This window comes from Lolium perenne, chromosome 6, assembly GCF_019359855.2.
Source record: "Lolium perenne isolate Kyuss_39 chromosome 6, Kyuss_2.0, whole genome shotgun sequence".
Taxonomy (NCBI): Eukaryota; Viridiplantae; Streptophyta; class Magnoliopsida; order Poales; family Poaceae; genus Lolium; species Lolium perenne.
Window position 1 is genome coordinate 71,031,817 of NC_067249.2, and position 22,005 is coordinate 71,053,821.

Here is a 22,005-nt window from a genome sequence, read left to right on the forward strand (position 1 = left end):
TGCAAATGACACAATAGTATATGTTTGGCAAAAAAAACTAAAGCGTATAATATCAACATAGTAAATTAATCCGTACCACCTTGTTTACATATGTAATTTTTGTAAGGCACGTTTTCAATAACCCACAACATGCTAAACATGGGTCAGTTGATTAGTTTGAGCAAAACCAGAGGGAGCTAACTCAAACAATTAACTACGGAGTAGCATATGTTTTGTGTCCGAATAAAAAGTATGATGTAAAGAAGGTGGGATGGATTGATACTCTGCGGATATAGTACACTTTCCTTTGTTGTAAAACATATTTTATTGTGTCACTAGTACTGTATTAGCTAAAGTGAACATGTACAATTAATTTTCCAACTAGCTATATATACTTTTCTCTTTACATGATAATATATGGATGAAGTGTTCAATTTCCCAAATGGCCCAGCCATTGGTATCTTGTATTAATATTCATAGATGATTACATTATATTGATAGGGTGTCGGGTTATTTTAGTAGTTCATATAATAGTATGTCAATTATATTGCCATGGAGCCGCCATTCTGCGGGATCTTCCTGCCTGGAGCCGCACGAAAATTCATAACAAGGTGAAGGATATAGAAACCTCACAACCTGGCCTGAAGGGATCTGGATGTGATATTGAGGCTCTGTTTGGTTCATTGCCCACGTTAGCCCCACCAAAAAATTGGTTGCCTATTGTATTTTGGTGTATGTTTGGTTTGTTGCCAAAATTTTAGCTACCAATGGGTGTCCCACTATTTGTCTCACAGAATCTTGCCAAATAATTGATCAAGTGGGGGTGGAGGATTCCTTGGCCAAAACATTGGCAAGCCAATTCTTGCCAACATTTGGCAGGGCAAGGTATGGCACAAACCAAACATACCCTGAGTTAGCTAACAACCATCTAGTTCAGCGTGGCGTATGCCGATGACAAATCTTGTGGTCGCGGACCTGAAGCGTGATGAGATCCCAGCCGGTCAAGCCAACCATACAGTTCCGGAACCTCCTTCGACTCGCCTATGCCTGAATTAAATTGTGATTGGCAGTATTGGTATACTTTATTAAGAAATCGTTGCAACGAATTTTGATCTCCCCAATTCATGTAAAGCTAGTGTGCTTCACTTGGGACTCCAATCAGTAAAGAAAGCAGTCATCCTATTGATGTTTTTTTATAATATGTTTATATGATTATCAATTAGAACAACATTCTAGAATATTTGCTTCTATGATACTACCGCAATTGTAATTTTGCGGAGTTCATTCTGATAAGTAGCTATTTATTCTAAGATGATTTTCACATGTGATAACATTTACTTGCACTCTTGCAGACATCCTGCCAAACTGTTTTGCATGTCTTGTAATACTTACACCAGATTTCTCTTTGTAAACATAAAAATAGAACACTCCATTGTGTTGCTCTTTTGCCTAGGAATCCATGACACTTCATGGCGTTTCTAGATGTTGAGGGATTTCCTGAAGTATGTTCGGTTAGCATTTTAGACCATGTTAAGTTGCATGAGAAGAGAACCTACGATTGACGTCTATCATCATTTCTTTTATCCAAGGATGAATTATGTCAATTTATATGATCTTATTCAGGTTTGACACGGCCAATGATAGGATTATCAGCACACTGGAATTGGCTCGCCCTTGATAAATCTCAACCAAGATCATTCGAGTGTAAGTTTTTACCATTGGTTTCTCTAGATTGTTATGCTACCATCTATCTCCTGATGAATTGGCTAGAGTCTATGTCCTAGTGAATTAGCTACCATTAGTTTTACACTTCGATGCTAATATCATTTGTCCCATGCAGTTGAGTTCAAGATGTTCAAGATGTTATTGTGTCATGTGATGTGGACATATAGTTGCACATTATCATATTTGTCAGAACTCCATATCTTCCTTCATCATTCATAGTATCTGGCATTCTATCCCTATATATATGTCTTAACTCTTGCAAACTAGATACATAGTTAAGGGCAAGATTAATTTGCGCAACCAACTCTAATGCATAATAAAGCTAGCAAGGTAGAGAGCCTCCATTGCAACACTGCTCAACCAGATTTTTTTTCTAGGAAATGATCACGATGTAATTGTGCACTTCTTTGCATGTATACATCTCTCTTTATTTGCTATCTAGTATTTCGCATGACTTCTAGCTTTAATTTGGGATAGAAGGAAACTCGCCATTGATACGTCTCCAACGTATCGATAATTTCTTATGTTTCATGCTACTTTATTGATGATACACACATGTTTTATACATACTTTATGTCATATTTATGCATTTTCCGGCACTAACCTATTAACAAGATGCCGAAAAGCCAGTTGCTGTTTCTGCTGTTTTTGGTTTCAGAAATCCTAGTAAGGAAATATTCTCGGAATTGGACGAAATCAACGTCCAGGGTCTTATTTTTCCACGAAGCTTCCAGAAGTCCGAAAGGGAAACGAAGTGGGGCGACGAGGCGGCCACACAGCAGGGCGGCGCGGCCCGCCCCCTGGCCGTGCGGCCCTAGCGTGTGGGCCCCTCGTGACGCCCCCTGACCTACCCTTCCGCCTACATATAGCCTTCGTCGAGATAACCCCAGTACCGAGAGCCACGATACGGAAAACCTTCCAGAGACGCCGCCGCCGCCAATCCCATCTCGGGGGATTCAGGAGATCGCCTCCGGCACCCTGCCGGAGAGGGGAATCATCTCCCGGAGGACTCTTCATCGCCATGATCGCCTCCGGATTGATGTGTGAGTAGTTCACCCCTGGACTATGGGTCCATAGCAGTAGCTAGATGGTCGTCTTCTCCTCATTGTGCTATCATTGTCGGATCTTGTGAGCTGCCTAACATGATCAAGATCATCTATTTGTAATGCTACATGTTGCGTTTGTTGGGATCCGATGAATATGGAATACTATGTTATGTTGATTATCAATCTATCATATATGTGTTGTTTATGATCTTGCATGCTCTCCGTTGCTAGTAGAGGCTCTGGCCAAGTCGTTACTTGTAACTCCAAGAGGGAGTATTTATGCTCGATAGTGGGTTCATGCCTCCATTAAATCTGGGACAGTGACAGAAAGTTCTAAGGTTGTGGATGTGATGTTGCCACTAGGGATAAAACATCAATGCTTTGTCTAAGGATATTTGTATTGATTACATTACGCACCATACTTAATGCAATTGTCTGTTGTTTGCAACTTAATACTGGAAGGGGTTCGGATGATAACCTGAAGGTGGACTTTTTAGGCATAGATGCATGCTGGATAGCGGTCTATGTACTTTGTCGTAATGCCCAATTAAATCTCACACTACTCATCATAATATGTATGTGCATTGTCATGCCATCTTTATTTGTCAATTGCCCAACTGTAATTTGTTCACCCAACATGCTATTTCTTATCGGAGAGACACCACTAGTGAACTGTGGACCCCGGTCCATTCTTTACATCGAATACAATCTACTGCAATACTTGTTCTTACTGTTCTTTGCAAACATCATCATCCACACTATACATCTAATCCTTTGTTACATCAAGCCGGTGAGATTGACAACCTCACTGTTACGTTGGGGCAAAGTATTTTGGTTGTGTTGTGCAGGTTCCACGTTGGCGCCGGAATCCCTGGTGTTGCGCCGCACTATACTCTGCCGCCATCAACCTTCAACGTGCTTCTTGACTCCTACAGGTTCGATAAACCTTGGTTTCTTACTGAGGGAAACTTACTGCTGTACGCATCACACCTTCCACTTGGGGTTCCCAACGGTCGCGTGCTGTACGCGTGTCAGCCATCCTTGCTCATGGATTGCTTGTTAATTCAGGACATTTTTAGTCCTCGAAGTGGATATAAGACCTTGACAACATGCCAGTACAACAAAATTCATGTTTGGGCTCATAATTATGGTAATTGAATTCAACAAATACAAAAATTGTGCACACCCATGATTTTTTCGAGAAAACGCAAAGGACCTTTATGTTTCATTTCATTGAAAAGAAAGATTGTATGTTACAATCCTCCTAGGAGGCCGGAGTTGCAACCTTAATGCATGTCCCGAGTCGACGGAGAACTACCCTAAGGCCGGTGGCACTTGCTTGTGCCCATCACAACTTCGTCTTTGATGCGGGAGACAAGGCCATCTATAGATGGTTGGGCAACCTCAAAGACACATTCATTTCACTGCTTCTAGACGAACCAAGGGGATAGGAGCATGATGGAGGCAAGGCCTTTGCGGAGAGGCTTCGGAGTATAAGAGTGTTCTGCTTTATTGTCCTGCACCACTTGGCGGGAGAAGATTCATGGTCAGGTGGTGCACAATGTCATCCTCATCATGAAAATACCCCGTGCCATATCTGTTTGGAGAAAGAGCATGTGAGGATTACATGAGTCATCGTCTCGGGAGCTTGTCCTCCAGGAGGCAGGCTGGGTGGTGCTGTAATCCGCAATGAGCTAGGCAATCTGGGTGCTCCAGCTAGTTAAGGGGCGAGGCGCGGTGAAAGGACATGTAGCCCCATGTGTGGTTTTGGTAATTGATGACAATCCTATGGACTAATGGATGCATTGAGAATCTATCTTAGGTCGTGTCCATAGCCATATGTTGGTCTCAAGGTTGCAAGATAAAGAAGATCGAGTGCAATAAAGAAGACGGATGAAGACGGCGTCGAAGAGAGATGAAGGCGGTGTAAAATATGAAGAGGGATGAAGATGGTGGCGTGCGTAGAAGATGGATGAAGACGGTGGCGTGCGTAGAAGATGGGTGAAGATGGTGGTGTGTATGTTGGAAGAAGATGGTGGCATGTACAAGGTTGAAGAGGGATGAAGACGGAGCTTGCCGGCTCGAGTGGAACGCGCAAGGACAAGGTTTGTCCTAGATAGGATAGTGGGTCGCATCATCGGAGAGAGCTCAAATCTTGCATGGATTGCATAGTGTTTCTTGGTTGTTATTGGTTCTTATCCATGAGATGTTTTAGAGCTTGTGTTCATTCTCATGACAAGCTCTAACTCATCGGAAACGGATTCCTTCTGCATCGCATGTTGCATGTTCGTGTTGGGTGATTTTACCCGGTTTACCATATTGAGAGGTTGCTCCTCTAAATGCATAGAAAATCATCCTCCACTCTTTCCCATGTTTTCATCTTGTGTAGAGGTAGCTCTTGTCATGCTCTTTCTAGCAAAATTGGTTTCACCTCATTTGGATCTTCCTACCTTGAGATATGGCGTTTCTCGTATTGCGCTTTATTTGGAAAAAGAAAAATAAAAAAATAAAAAAATGGGGCGGTACTACCGGGCCAGATACCGGCCCAGTACCGGCAGGGTCTATGGGAGCCCCTGGAGCCCAGCCGGTACCAGGCCGGTACCGGGCCCGGAAGTACCGGCCGGCCCGACTCCCTTTTCCCCTCACAGCCGCCGGTGTGGGCCGCGCCCCACAATCCGGCCCACCTGCGCCACCTCTGCGTCAGGGCCGTGCCCGCACCAGGCTGGCCCAGCTCCTCCCGGCTCATCTCCCTCTCCCGCCGCGCCAGGCCAGTCGGCCCATTCGCGCGGCCACGCTTGCTGGTCGTTGCCCGCTCGCTGCGCGCCTGCTCGCGATCGAGAGAACCCCCGTGCTGCTCGCTCCACGCGACCACGCCTCGAGGCGTTGACCCGTGCCTCGCTGCCTCGCGCTGCGCTCGCGTGCCCCGCGCGGTGGGCTGCTGCTTGCCCCTCTCCAGCCCATCTCCATCTCCCTCAGCCCATCTCTCTCTCCAGGCATGTTTTCATGTCCTGTTTTGTTGTTTCTTTTACATGGGAGGTTGTACCGGCCCAGAGGGCGGTAGTACCGGCCTGAAATGTTTTTTTTCTTGTTTTTATGTTTGTCTTTTCCGCGAGAGAGGTAGTACCGGTTTCACTTGTGGTAGTACCGGTCGGGTGCGTTTCTGGCAGTTTTCTGCCCCCAACAGCTATATTTTGGTGCCCCTATATATACCTTTCTCCCACATCTTGTCTAGGCAGTTCTTCCCATCTATTATCTCTCCTCCATTGTTGACCTTGAAGATCTTAATCCTCCTCTTGATTCCCCCACTATTTGTTACATCTTTTTGGGGGAAAGGAAAGATGACATCTAGATCTAGTGTTCCACCAAGTGAATCCCTCTCAAAGTGAGGGGATCTTGCTAGATCTAGATCTTGGAGTAATTGGTATTTCTCCTCATATTTGTTCTTCCTCCCTTATTCCCCCAATAGCTTTTGTAGCTTTGTTAGAATTTGGGAGAGAAGAACTTGGGCATCTTAGTGGTGTTCTTAGCCATTGCATTAAGTGCATCGGTTTGGGTTCTCTCTGGGGTTTCGGTCTCGTGTGAGTTCCCTCTAGGGTTTCTCGGAACCCTAGAGGGCTTGTTGACCTTATGGTGTTATTGCCTTTGTGGTCTTGTCGCCTTTGTGGCCTTGTCACCTTTATGGCGTAGTAGCCTTTGTGGCGTTATTGCCTTTGTGGAGTGTGGTAGCCTTTGTGGTTTTGGAGCCGGTTGTGGCGCGTTGGAGCCTTCGTGGTCATGGTGCCGGTGTTGCGTGTTGTAGCCCTTGTGGCCTTGTACTTGAGAGCCTCCGTGTTGTGGAGTTTGCCTCAAGCTTGATACTTGGGTTTGCCCCAAGCTTGATGGGTTCGTGAAGGAGATATGCCCTAGAGGCAATAATAAAGTGGTTATTATTTATATCTTTATGTTTATGATAAATGTTTATATGTCATGCTATAATTGTATTAACCGAAACATTAGTACATGTGTGATATGTAGACAAACAAAAGAGTCCCTAGTATGCCTCTTAACTAGCTTGTTGATTAATGGATGATTAGTTTCATAATCATGAACATTGGATGTTATTAATAACAAGGTTATATCATTGTATGAATGATGTAATGGACACACCCAATTAAGCGTAGCATAAGATCTCATCATTAAGTTATTTGCTATAAGCTTTCGATACATAGTTACCTAGTCCTTATGACCATGAGATCATGTAAATCACTTGTACCGGAAAGGTACTTTGATTACACCAAACGCCATTGCGTAAATGGGTGGTTATAAAGGTGGGATTAAGTATCCGGAAAGTATGAGTTGAGGCATATGGATCAACAGTGGGATTTGTCCATCCCGATGACGGATAGATATACTCTGGGCCCTCTCGGTGGAATGTCGTCTAATGTCTTGCAAGCATATGAATAAGTTCATAAGAGACCACATACCACGGTACGAGTAAAGAGTACTTGTCAGGAGACGAGGTTGAACAAGGTATAGAGTGATACCGAAGATCAAACCTCGGACAAGTAAAATATCGCGTGACAAAGGGAATTGGTATCGTATGTGAATGGTTCATTCGATCACTAAAGTCATCGTTGAATATGTGGGAGCCATTATGGATCTCCAGATCCCGCTATTGGTTATTGGTCGGAGTGAGTACTCAACCATGTCCGCATAGTTCATGAACCGTAGGGTGACACACTTAAAGTTGGATGTTGAAATGGTAGAACTTGAATATGGAATGGAGTTCAAATATTTGTTCGGAGTCCCGGATGAGATCCCGGACATCACGAGGAGTTCCGGAATGGTCCGGAGAATAAGATTCATATATAGGATGTCATTTTATGTGATTTAAAATGATTCGGAAGGTTCTATGGAAGGTTCTAGAAGGTTCTAGAAAAGCCCGGAAGAAACCACCAAGGAAGGCGGAGTCCCGGTGGGACTCCACCTCCCATGGCCGGCCAACCCTAAGGGGGAGGAGTCCCAAGTGGACTCCCCAAGGGGGGCCGGCCACCCCCTCCCAAGGAAGGTGGAACTCCCACCTCTAGTGGGAGTCCTAGCTTGGGTAGGTTTCATGAGTTATGGAAGGTTTTGGTTTGGGGTCTTATTCGAAGACTTGTAGACCAACTCTTGGGTGTTCCACCTATATAATGAGGGACAAGGGGAGGGGGCCGGCCACCCCAAGACCACAGCCTAGCCGCCCCCCTCAAGTGGCCGGCTACCCCCTCCCAAACCCTAGCCGCCCCCCTCTCCTCCATAAGCTCCCGCACGCTTAGCAAAGCTCCGCCGGAGTTCTCCACCGCCACCGACACCACGCCGTCGTGCTGTCGGATTCAAGAGGAGCTACTACTTCTGCTGCCCGCTGGAACGGGAGGTGGACGTCGTCTTCATCAACAACCGAACGTGTGACCGAGTACGGAGGTGCTGCCCGTTCGTGGCGCCGGTGTTCAAGATCTTCTACGCGCTTTTGCAAGCGGCAAGTGAACGTCTACCGCAGCAACAAGAGCCTCATCTTGTAGGCTTTGGAATCTCTTCAAGGGTGAGACTCGATAAACCCGTCGTTGCTACCGTCTTCTAGATTGCATCTTGGCTTGGATTGCGTGTTCGTGGTAGGAAAATTTTTGTTTTCTATGCAACGTTATCCTACAGTGGTATCAGAGCCGTGTCTATGCATAGATGGTTGCACGAGTAGAACACAATGGTTTTGTGGGCGTTGATGCTCTTGTTATATTTAGTTTGAGTACTTTGCATCTTTGTGGCATAGTGGGATGAAGCGGCTCGGACTAACTTTACATGACCGCGTTCATGAGACTTGTTCCTCGTTCGACATGCAACTTGTATTGCATAAGAGGCTTTGCGGGTGTCTGTCTCTCCTACTATAGTGAAGATTCAATTTACTCTGCTATTGAAAACATTAGTATCAACGTTGTGGTTCATGTTCGTAGGTAGATTAGATCTCTCTCGAAAACCCTAAACCACGTAAAATATGCAAACCAAATTAGAGACGTCTAACTTGTTTTTGCAGGGTTTGGTGATGTGATATGGCCATAATGTGATGATGAATATGTATGAGATGATCATTATTGTATTGTGGCAACCGGCAGGAGCCTTATGGTTGTCTTTAAATTTCATGTTGAGTAGTATTTCAAAGTAGTTGTAATAGTTGCTACATGGAGGACAATCATGAAGACGGCGCCATTGACCTTGACGCTACGCCGATAATGATGGAGATCATGCCCGAAGATGATGGAGATCATGTCCGTGCTTTGGAGATGAAGATCAAAGGCGCAAAGACAAAAGGGCCATATCATATCACATATGAACTGCATGTGATGTTAATCCTTTTATGCATCTTATTTTGCTTAGATCGCGACGGTAGCATTATAAGATGATCCCTCACTAAAATCTCAAGATAATGAAGTGTTCATCCTTAGTAGCACCGTTGCCAAGACTTGTCGTTTCGAAGCATCTCGTGATGATCGGGTGTGATAGAATCAACAAGTGCATACAACGGGTGCAAGACAGTTTTGCACATGCGGATACTAAGGTGGCCTTGACGAGCCTAGCATGTACATACATGGTCTCGGAACACGTGATACCGAAAGGTAGAGCATGAATCATATGGTTGATATGATGAACAATTTGAGTGTTCGCCATTGAAATCACACCTTGTCTCGTGATGATCGTACTTAGGTGCGGTGGATTTGGTTCATGCGATCACTAAGACAATGCGAGGGATATTGTTTTGAGTGGGAGTTCACCTAGATTTTTAATTATGTTGAATTAAAATTTGAACTCAATTTTTCATAAACTTAGTCTAAACTTTTGCAAATATATGTTGTAGAGATGGCGTCCCCAATCAATTTTAACCAGTTCCTAGAGAAAGAAAAACTTAAGAGCAACAGTAGCAACTTCACCGACTGGTTCCGTCATGTGAGGATCTTCCTCTCTGGCGGAAATCTGCAATATGTGCTTGATGCACCGCTAGGTGACCCTCCTGCAGAAACTGAAACCGATGAAGTAAAAGCTGTTTACGAGACTCGAAAAACTCGGTACTCTCAAGTTCAGTGTGCCATCCTGTGCAGTCTGGATTCCGATCTTCAAAAACGTTTTGAGCACCACGATCCTCATGAGTTGATGAAAGAGCTGAAAGCTATTTTTGAGACTCATGCGGCCGTGGAATGCTATGAAGCATCGAATTATTTCTTCAGCTGTATGATGGAAGAAGGCAGCTCCGTTAGTGAGCACATGCTCGCCATGACCGGGCATGCGAAGAAACTCAGTGACTTGGGAATAGTGATTCCTAACAGACTGGGGATTAATCGTGTCCTTCAATCACTGCCACCAAATTACAAGAACTTTGTGATGAACTACAATATGCAGAACATGAACAAGGAGTTACCTGAACTATTTGGCATGCTAAAAGCTGCTGAGATTGAGATCAAGAAAGAGCACCAAGTGTTGATGGTCAACAAGACCACCAGTTTCAAGAAACAGGGCAAGTCTAAGGGAAAATTCAAGAAGGGTGGCAAGAAAGCTGCCACGCCTCCTATGAAACCTAAGAATGGCCCTAAGCCTGATGCTGAGTGCTATCGCAAGGAGAAGGGACACTGGAAGCGTAATTGCTCCAAGTATCTGGCTGATCTGAAGAGCAGCCTTGTCAAGAAGAAGAAAGAAGGTATATCTGATATACATGTTATAGATGTTTATCTCACTGGTTCTCGTTCTAGTACCTGGGTATTTGATACTGGTTCGGTTGCTCATATTTGTAACTCGAAACAGGAACTAAAGAATAAATGAAGACTACTGAAAGATGAAGTGACGATGCGCGTTGGAAATGGATCCAAAGTCGATGTGATCGCTGTCGGCACACTTCCTCTACATCTACCTTCGGGATTAGTTTTAAGCCTAAATAATTGTTATTTTGTACCCGCGTTGAGCATGAACATTATATCTGGATCTTGTTTAATGCAAGACGGTTATTCATTCAAGTTTGAGAATAATGGTTGTTCTATTTTTATGAATAATATCTTTTATGGTCGAGCACCAGAAAAGAATGGCTTATTTCTGTTAGATCTCGATAGTAGTGATACGCATATACATAACATTGATGCTAAGCGAATTAAATTGAATGATAATTCTACTTATATGTGGCACTGTCGTCTTGGTCATATTGGAGTGAAACGCATGAAGAAACTCCATACCGATGGATTACTTGAATCACTTGACTTTGAGTCACTTGATAGATGCGAAGCATGTCTAATGGGTAAAATGACTAAGACTCCATTTTCTGGTATGATGGAGCGAGCTACTGACTTATTGGAAATCATACATACCGATGTGTGCGGACCAATGAGCGTAGCATCGCGCGGTGGTTATCGTTATGTTCTAACCTTCACAGATGATCTGAGTAGATATGGGTATATCTATTTCATGAAACATAAATCTGAAACTTTCGAGAAGTTTAAGGAATTCCAAAGTGAAGTAGAAAATCAACGTAACAAGAAGATTAAATTCCTACGATCTGATCGTGGAGGTGAATATCTGAGTTATGAATTTGGCATGCATTTAAAGAAATGCGGAATACTTTCACAATTGACACCGCCGGGAACACCTCAACGAAACGGTGTGTCCGAACGTCGTAATCGAACTCTCTTAGATATGGTTCGTTCTATGATGTCTCTTACTGATTTGCCGTTATCATTTTGGAGTTATGCATTAGAGACAGCCGCATTCACTTTAAATAGAGGACCATCAAAATCCGTAGAAATGACACCGTATGAATTATGGTTTAATAAGAAACCTAAGCTGTCGTACCTGAAAGTTTGGGGTTGCGAAGCCTATGTAAAGAAGTTACAACCGGACAAGCTAGAACCCAAAGCGGAGAAATGCGTCTTCATAGGATACCCTAAGGAAACTATAGGGTACACTTTCTATCACAGATCCGAAGGCAAAATCTTTGTTGCTAAGAACGGAACCTTTCTTGAGAAAGAATTTCTCACTAAAGAAGTGACTGGAAGAAAAGTAGAACTCGATGAGATTGATGAATCTATACTCGTTGGATCGAGTAGCGCGATCGGAAGTTGTACTGCATCGCCTACACCGGCAACAGAGGAAGCTAATGATAATGATCATGAAATTTCGAACGAGGAAACTACTGAACTTCGTAGATCGACAAGGGAGCGTGCCACTCCTGATTGGTATGATCCTTGTCTAAATGTCATGATTGTGGATAACAATAATGAGGACCCTGCGACATATGAAGAAGCGATGATGAGCCCAGATTCCAACAAATGGCAAGAAGCCATGAAATCCGAAATGGGATCCATGTATGATAACAAAATATGGACTTTGGTAGACTTACCTAATAGCCGAAAGGCTGTCGAGAATAAATGGATCTTCAAGAGAAAAACAGATGCTGATGGTAATATTACTGTCTATAAAGCTCTACTTGTCGCAAAGGGTTTCCGACAAATTCAAGGAGTTGACTACGATGAGACTTTCTCACCTGTAGCGAAGCTAAAATCCGTGAGGATTTTGTTAGCAATAGCTGCATTTTTCGATTATGAGATTTGGCTGATGGATGTCAAAACGGCGTTCCTTAATGGAGACATTGAGGAAGAGTTGTATATGGTACAACCCAAAGGTTTTATCGATCCTAAAAATGCTGACAAAGTATGCAAACTTCAGCGTTCAATCTATGGACTGAAGCAAGCATCAAGAAGTTGGAACCGACGCTTTGATAAGGTGATCAAAGACTTCGGGTTTATACAGTGTCATGGAGAGGCCTGTATTTACAAGAAAGTGAGTGGGAGCTCTGTAGCATTCCTGATATTATATGTAGATGACATATTATTGATCGGGAATGATATAGAACTATTAAGCAGTGTAAAAGGTTATTTGAATAATAGTTTTTCAATGAAAGACCTTGGTGAAGCATCGTATATATTAGGCATCAAGATTTATAGAGATAGATCAAGACGCCTAATAGGGCTATCACAGAGTACATATCTGGACAAGATTCTAAAGAAGTTTAGAATGGACGAAAGTAAGAAAGGGTTCTTACCTATGTTACCAGGCAAGGTCTTGAGTAAGACTCAAGGACCGGCTACGGCAGAAGAAAGAGAAAGGATGAGTAATATCCCCTATGCCTCGGCAGTAGGATCTATCATGTATGCCATGCTATGTACTAGACCGGATATAGCGCACGCTGTTAGTTTGACTAGCAGATATCAAAGTGATCCAGGAATGGAACACTGGACAGCGGTCAAGAATATCCTGAAGTACTTGAAAAGAACTAAGGATATGTTTCTTTGTTATGGAGGTGACCAAGAGCTCGTTGTAAGTGGTTACACCGATGCAAGTTGGAACACCGATCCCGATGACTCTAAGTCACGATCTGGGTACGTGTTTATATTGAATGGTGCTGCAAAGAAGTCGGGCAAGCTCGAAGCATTGCACGGTGGCGAAGTCTTCAACAGAATCAGAGTACATAGCGGCTTCAGAGGCTTCATCAGAAGCGGTATGGATGAAGAGGTTCATTGTAGAGCTCGGTGTGGTTCCTAGTGCATTGGACCCATTAATCATTTATTGTGATAACATGGGTGCCATCGCCAATGTACAAGAACCAAGGTCACACAAGAGGCTGAAGCATATCAAGCTGCGTTACCACTCGATTCGCGAGTACATCGAAGATGGAGAAGTAAAGATTTGCAAAGTACACACTGATCTGAATGTAGCAGATCCGTTGACTAAAGCTCTCCCTAGGGCAAAACATGACCAACACCAGAATGCCATGGGTGTTAGGTATATTACAATATAATCTAGATTATTGACTCTAGTGCAAGTGGGAGACTGAAGGAGATATGCCCTAGAGGCAATAATAAAGTGGTTATTATTTATATCTTTATGTTTATGATAAATGTTTATATGTCATGCTATAATTGTATTAACCGAAACATTAGTACATGTGTGATATGTAGACAAACAAAAGAGTCCCTAGTATGCCTCTTAACTAGCTTGTTGATTAATGGATGATTAGTTTCATAATCATGAACATTGGATGTTATTAATAACAAGGTTATATCATTGTATGAATGATGTAATGGACACACCCAATTAAGCGTAGCATAAGATCTCGTCATTAAGTTATTTGCTATAAGCTTTCGATACATAGTTACCTAGTCCTTATGACCATGAGATCATGTAAATCACTTGTACCGGAAAGGTACTTTGATTACACCAAACGCCACTGCGTAAATGGGTGGTTATAAAGGTGGGATTAAGTATCCGGAAAGTATGAGTTGAGGCATATGGATCAACAGTGGGATTTGTCCATCCCGATGACGGATAGATATACTCTGGGCCCTCTCGGTGGAATGTCATCTAATGTCTTGCAAGCATATGAATAAGTTCATAAGAGATCACATACCACGGTACGAGTAAAGAGTACTTGTCAGGAGACGAGGTTGAACAAGGTATAGAGTGATACCGAAGATCAAACCTCGGATAAGTAAAATATCGCGTGACAAAGGGAATTGGTATCGTATGTGAATGGTTCATTCGATCACTAAAGTCATCGTTGAATATGTGGGAGCCATTATGGATCTCCAGATCCCGCTATTGGTTATTGGTCGGAGTGAGTACTCAACCATGTCCGCATAGTTCACGAACCGTAGGGTGACACACTTAAAGTTGGATGTTGAAATGGTAGAACTTGAATATGGAATGGAGTTCGAATATTTGTTCGGAGTCCCGGATGAGATCCCGGACATCACGAGGAGTTCCGGAATGGTCCGGAGAATAAGATTCATATATAGGATGTCATTTTATGTGATTTAAAATGATTCGGAAGGTTTTATGGAAGGTTCTAGAAGGTTCTAGAAAAGTCCGGAAGAAACCACCAAGGAAGGCGGAGTCCCGGTGGGACTCCACCTCCCATGGCCGGCCAACCCTAAGGGGGAGGAGTCCCAAGTGGACTCCCCAAGGGGGGCCGGCCACCCCCTCCCAAGGAAGGTGGAACTCCCACCTCTAGTGGGAGTCCTACCTTGGGTAGGTTTCATGAGTTATGGAAGGTTTTGGTTTGGGGTCTTATTCGAAGACTTGTAGACCAACTCTTGGGTGTTCCACCTATATAATGAGGGCCAAGGGGAGGGGGCCGGCCACCCCAAGACCACAGCCTGGCTGACATAGGCATCCCAAATGGGCCTGCCGAAGATGGTACCCGGGGTTTACTGGAGGCCCAATACCCGAAGAATAAGAAGATTCGGGAGCCCAAGATTTACTAAGGAAAGATAGAGTTGTAATAGGAAGTGTTGTTTGTAATCTGGCGGGATGAGTTAGAAACCGTCCCGGACTCTGTAAACTTGTATAGCACGAATCCCTCGGCTTCACCTCATATATAAGGGGGAGTCGAGGGACAAAGAATCAATCGAATCATTGTCTGCAAATCCTAGTTTTCACAATCGTCGAGTACTTTTCGGCTGAAACCTTCGAGATCTACTTACCCTCTACTTCTAACTAAACCCTAGCCTACAATCCATAGGCATTGACAAGTTAATCCCTTGTCAATTGGCGCCGTCTGTGGGAATTAGAGGCGTAAGGAGCTGATCTCGATGGCACGCTCAAGATCTTCGACATCGTCAACCGCAAGCAACACAATGGATCGAGGTAAACAGATCGCTACTGGTCTTGTCGATTTTGTACCTCACCCACCCTCCCGTTTGGATGCATATGCGTATCTGGCGGAGCCCATGGAGATGACGTTCGGAAGGTTCCACTTTCGCGTCGAGAAGGAAGGATCGTATCGTGTCGAGATTCCGATTTCGTCGGGATCATCAGTGGCCGATTCCGATTTTTCAAGCTATGCATCGTCAAACGAGTCAGGAGAAGAAGAAACCTCGGCGACACGCTACGTCAGTATCAGAACAAGAGAGAAACTCGCCAAGATCTTCAACGACATATCATTTGAGTCATCTGCGGACTCGTATATAAGCGATGGCTCAAGCGATGTCGACAGTCATGACTTCATCGACAAATCTCTCACAGTGGGCAAGGTCTTCATCAATCTCAACGATGATGTCACCAAACCCAACATAGATCTGAGTACAAGGTATCATCAGATTTACGCCATTGAAGGTCAAGAGGAGACATCTGAGGCTTTCGGCGGTTTGGGAAATCCATACGTCGATCCCTCCAATCTGCGACAAGGCTTGGGCAACAAATACGTCGGGCCGCAGCCGCGAGATAGAGTTCAACTTTCACAAGCAGCGTGGGACAGAGGCTGCGAGAGCTATGAACGGCACGTAACCAATGGCTACCACAGCCACACCGGAAGAATTGCAAGCATATCAATATAGGCTCGCACGAGCTGCCAGGGAATTGGAAAAGCAGACAGCTGAGTTGAACAGGAGAAAGGAGGCAGCTTCTGCATCCAGCAGGAGAAGGGCAGATCTAAGTCGACAATCTAGAACTACGGGTGATAGCCATCGGGAGGCGCGGAACAGAGCAAGATCAAGGCTGCAACACATACCCGAGGCAGAAAGAGAACACTTGGTTCAAAACCTCGACATGTCCTTTATGTCGATAGATACAAGAGGAAACATCATCCCTAAGACACCAGAGGCTGGGTATATGGCGACACATGCTTTTATCCTTGCATCTAAACCACCTCCGGGTGACCCAAGGGAAACACTGTACAATATGGCGGTAGCAGGAGTTGGAGCTATGGGGACAGCGTTTATATCAACGCCTCCCGAAGGAGTGGCAAGGCAAAATAGTCCGCGACCCGCAAAGCAAGAACGGCAAAGACTCGAAGGGCCAAGTGGAGCAAGAGACACAGCAGCACAAGCAAGAGTCGACAGAGCGCGGCAAAGCAGAAGGGATCATCGGCAATCCCCAGAACTTAACGACGAAGATATGTGCGGCTTACCATGCTTCACGAGGAGAGTCCGAAAAACGCGAGTCCCCTCAGGATTCAAGTTACCCGATAATTTCAAGAAATTCGACGGCCTTCAAGATCCAGAGGATTGGCTAGTCGACTATCTGGAGACGGTGAAGCCGACGGGAGGAACTAGGGCAACAGCCATGCAAAGCATCCAGTGCACCCGAGTGGTGCCGCACGATCATGGATAAAGAAACTCGCTCCAGGATCCATCGACAATGGGAAAGTTTCGAGGACGTGTTCGTCAAGAACTTCAGATCCACGTGCAAAAACCCGCATCGTTAGAGGAGTTGAGAGCGTGTCGACAAAAGCCAGATGAGCCAATGAGAAAGTACATCCGTAGGTGGAATATCATCAAAAACTAGGCAGAAAACATATCAGACGAGAGAGCAATAGATGCGTTTGTCGCAGGAGTCAGGCGTGGAGACTTTGTCGAGGATTTGGGAAGGACCAATCCAAGGACAGTATCCGCGTTGATGGAAATAGCAAATAAATGGGCAGATGGAGAAGACGCTGTCCACAACAAACGACACAGGTCGCCAGAGGAGGACCGTGGTCGAAACTATCAACCGAGGCGAAGATTTCCTCGGACGTACCAGAACTACGACGCCCCAGGACAAATTTCGGCAGGTTTTCGGACAAATACAGGAGGCAACAGAGATGATTACCAGAGAAGCAAGTGAACAGCGAGGTGATAATAGGGATGATTCACGCAATGGGCAAAATAGTGGGCCGAGGTTTCCAAGACCTTTCGTGTCCCCCGAGGAAATGCTGAACGGACCGTGCCGATGCACTTCTTCCTCGACAAGAACGGGAAAAGACAGTCAGGGCACTGCAGAAAGACCGTCGAAATTTTCGTGCAATGTTCGGATACGCGAGAAAATGCTCACGCTCGAGCGGCACAGAGAAACCCTCGGGAGCCTAGGAGCGAGGTTCATCTACCGCCACCTCCCGCGATTACAGAGGACAATCGACACCAGCTAAGAATAGCGGCAGCACCGCACCACCACCCTATGTTGATCCTAACTCCAACGGAGCAGTGTTGATGATTCAAGGGAAGGCCGTCCAATAGAGCTCAAAAAGTAATCTCACGACAGTGTGTTTATGGCAGAGAAAATGCCTCCACCAACAGTTGAGTACCTTAATTGGTCCGGACAAGATATCGGCTTCACAATAGCAGATCATCCGCAGCAAGTTCCTCGACCAGGGCCAAGCACTTATTCTCGCCAAGCAGTTATCGCAGGATTTGATGTCTCTCGAGTGTTCATAGACGGCGGCAGCAGCTTGAACCTCATGTATGCAGATACATTGAGGAAGATGAACATATCCTTAGCAAACTTGAAACCAACAGACACAAGGTTCCACGGCATCACACCAGAGAAACCAAGTTATCCATTGGGAAAAATCAATCTCGATGTTCAATTTGGGACCCGAGAAAATTATAGAATCGAGAAGCTCGAATTTGAAGTCGTGGATTTTCCATCACAATACCACGCTCTGTTGGGACGACCAGCATATGCTAGATTTATGGCAGTACCACACTATACATACCGTTGTGGAGGTTGCCCGGACCAAGAGGACCAATCACGGTCAAGGGAAGCTTTGCCTTAGCCGATAAGTGCGACAAGGATTTTCACAAAGTTGGCGTAAACTTTCGGGATGCAAGCCGAGTACTTGGCGTCAAAAAGCATATTGATTACGACGCGTCTTGCCAGACGTTGGAAGGGCAAATAAAGAATCAACTTTCAACACAGAGAAAAATTCTAAGGAGGTGCAGATTCACCCGACAGATCCAAAAAAGACGACATCTATCGCAAACGATATGGATATCGCATAGGAAAGCGCGCTCGTCAAGTTCCTCCGTGAGAACCGGAAAATCTTTGCATGGTGTCCACCTGACATGCCAGGAGTACCTGTGGAACTTGCCGAGCACCACCTAAATTTGGATCCAACAAATAAACCAATCGACAACCTTTGCGGCGTTTTTCGGAACCAAACCGCAAAGCCATGCTTTCAGAAATAAATCGACTCGAAGAAGCTGGTTTTATCAGAGAAATATCTACGAAGCCACATGGGTAGCTAACCCGGTTGATGGTGCCGAAGAAAAACACGACAGTCCTTCGCATGTGCGTCGACTTTACGTGTCTCAATAAACATTGTCCTAAGGATCACTTTCCCTCCCAAGGATCGATCAAATTATCGACTCCACGGCAGGTTGCGAACGTCTTTCCTTCTTGGATGCATACTCTGGTTATAACCAGATCAGATTAAAAGAAGATGATGAAGCCAAGACAGCGTTTATTACACCTTACGGCGTGTTTTGCTACAAGACAATGCCCTTTGGTCTAAAAAATGCGGGAGCAACATATCAGAGGATGATGCAGAAGTGTTTAGCAACACAGATCGGGAAAAACGTGCAAGTATACATCGATGATGTCGTCATAACATCAAAAAAGGGGACAACGTTGATCGAGGATCTCAAAGAAACTTTTGACAACCTCGACAAATTCTGCCTCAAACCGAACCCGACGAAGTGTTCTTTTGGCGTCCCAAATAGGAGAACTTCGGGGTTTCTAGTTTCGGCAAGAGGGATTGAAGCAAATCCCGACAAAATACAAGCCATAGTAACAATGAGAAAGCCAACAAAGTTGAAAGAAATACAACAGCTAATCAAGTAGTCGCAGCTTTGAGCAGGTTCGTCACAGTGTTAGGAGAAAAGCGTTACCATTTTATGCGCTGATAAAACAAGGAGATAAATTCCAGTGGAACGAAGAGGCCGACAGAGCTTTCGAGGATCTGAAGCGAAAAATCTCGACACCACCAATCCCGGTGGCTCCAAAGGAAAAGGAACCTCTCCTCGCTATATATTGCAGCCACGCCCCAAGTGGTTAGCACGGTATTAGTTGTCGAAAGAGAAGAAGAAGGGAAAATCCATGGAGTGCAGCGGCCAAGATACTTCGTGAGCGAAGTCTTGTCACCTTCAAAACAAAGGTACCCTCGCACCAAAAACTAGCATATGGAGTGTTCACGACAGCACGAAAATTGCGCCACTATTTTTCGGCACACCCGATCATAGTGGTCAATGAAGCTCCCTTATCAAATATACCGAATAACCCGGAAGCTACGGGTCGTGTCTCCCTTTGGGGAATAGAACTTTCCCTCGGGACATCACGTATGAAAAAAGAAAAGCAATAAAGTCGCAAATACCGCGGACTTCATCGCAGAATGGATGGAGTTGCAAAATACAGGACCTCCAGATTTATCGAGAACTTGGACCATGAACTTTGATGGGTCCAAGAGACTAGAAGGAGCTGGCGCAGGAGTAGTACTCATATCACCAGAAGGCGACAAATTGAAGTACATCCTCCGGATGACGTTCCTTAACGCATCTAACAATGAAGCAGAATATGAGGCTCTCATACACGGGATGAAGATGGCAAAAGCCTCATGGAGCAACTCGATTAAAAATCTTTGGCGACTCACAGTTGGTGGCTCAGCAAGTTATGAACCAATGTGATGCAATCAATGATAGCATGATGGCATACAAGGAGGTGTACAACGAGCTTGAGAAGTTATTTGATGGATGCGAAGTAAATCATATTAGCAGGTTGAGCAACGACGAAGCCGACGTTCTTGCAAACATCGGGTCACAGTGCCTTCCCGGTCCAGTGTGTATTCTGGGAAGAGATAACAGAGAGATCCACTAAGCCAACAAAGTCAAAAAAGAAGGAGAAGAAACCCTCGGGGCTGCCAAGGAAAAGCAAGAGGACGAAGAAGAAGATCAGGACTTGGTCATGGTGATACAGATACCGTGGATGCAGCCGTACATATCATACATCATGAGGAAAGAAATACCCGATGATCCAGTTGAAGCAAGGCGAGTAATTCGACGCTCCAAAGCTTTTACGGTGGTCAAGGGAGAATTGTATAAGCGAAGTATTTCAGGCGTTTTGCAAAGGTGCGTTACACCCGAAGAAGGAAGAATAATCCTGAAGGATGTACACGAAGGAATATGTGGCCACCACGCAAGTAGTCGAGCTATCGCAGCCAAGGTTTTTCGGGCAGGATTCTACTGGTTGACAGCAATCGAGGACGCAAAGGACATAGTAAGAACTTGCGACGCATGTCAAAGGTTCGCCGCAAAACCTCACTCTCCAAAGAAGCAGAGCTAGCACCAATACCATTGTCTTGGCCCTTTGCTCAATGGGGACTTGATATGGTGGGTAAGTTACACAAATCCTGGCCAGGAGGAAAGGAGTACATGCTAGTAGTCGTCGATAAGTTTACAAAGTGGATAGAAGCGAAGCCGATAAATTCACCAGATGGAGCATCCGCAGTAAAATTTGTAAAAGGCCTCGTCTTCAGATTTGGAGTGCCCCATAGCATCGTCACAGACAACGGCAGCAACTTCACATCCCATGAATTCAAAGATTATTGCGAAGAGGTGGGTATTAAGCTGAACTTTGCGTCGCTTGCACATCCTCAAACCAATGGGCAAGTCGAGAAAGCCAATGGCATCATCTGCAATGGTATCAAGAAGCGCTTGTTAGGACCAGCTTTGGAAAAAGCTCGACATACCTGGCCGTAAGAACTACCAAGCGTGTTGTGGAGCATCCGAACAACACCAAACACAAAGAACGCAGGAAACTCCGTTTTTCCTGGTTCATGGAGCAGAGGCAGTACTACCAATCGAGATAGAGCACAACTCTCCACGTGTCGCTGAATATGATGAAGAAACGTCGAGAAGAGTGCTAGAAGACGACGTCGACGCACTTGATGAAGCTCGAGATGAAGTATTATCTCGGGTAACCAAATATCAACGGGACTTGAAGAATTACCACGGTCGACGTTTGCGGCCAAGATCTTTTCAGGTGGGAGACCTAGTTCTTCGGCTCACGCAAAAAGTCATGAAAAACTCGAGTCACCATGGCTTGGCCCTTACATTGTCACGGAAGTAATTGGAGGAGGAGCATACAGAATAAAGGACAAGAAGACAGGGGTGGAGGAGCCAAACCCTGGAACGTGGCGCAACTTAGGCGTTTTACGCCTAGAGTCAAAATATAGTCTTTGTAAAGCTTCAATGTACTGAAACGCCCGCGAGTTTTCAGACGCACTCTTTTCCTTTTTCGGGGCACCGAGTGGGGCCGGAGAAGGTTTTTAATGAGGCGGGCTCGCGGTGCTGCAATATAATAAAGATAGTGACAATATAACTTTTCTTCTTTATCGACATGACCAAAGTCTTCGCTCCGACGAATTTCAATATAGTTCATCGACAAAAGGAAAAACTTGCCTTGG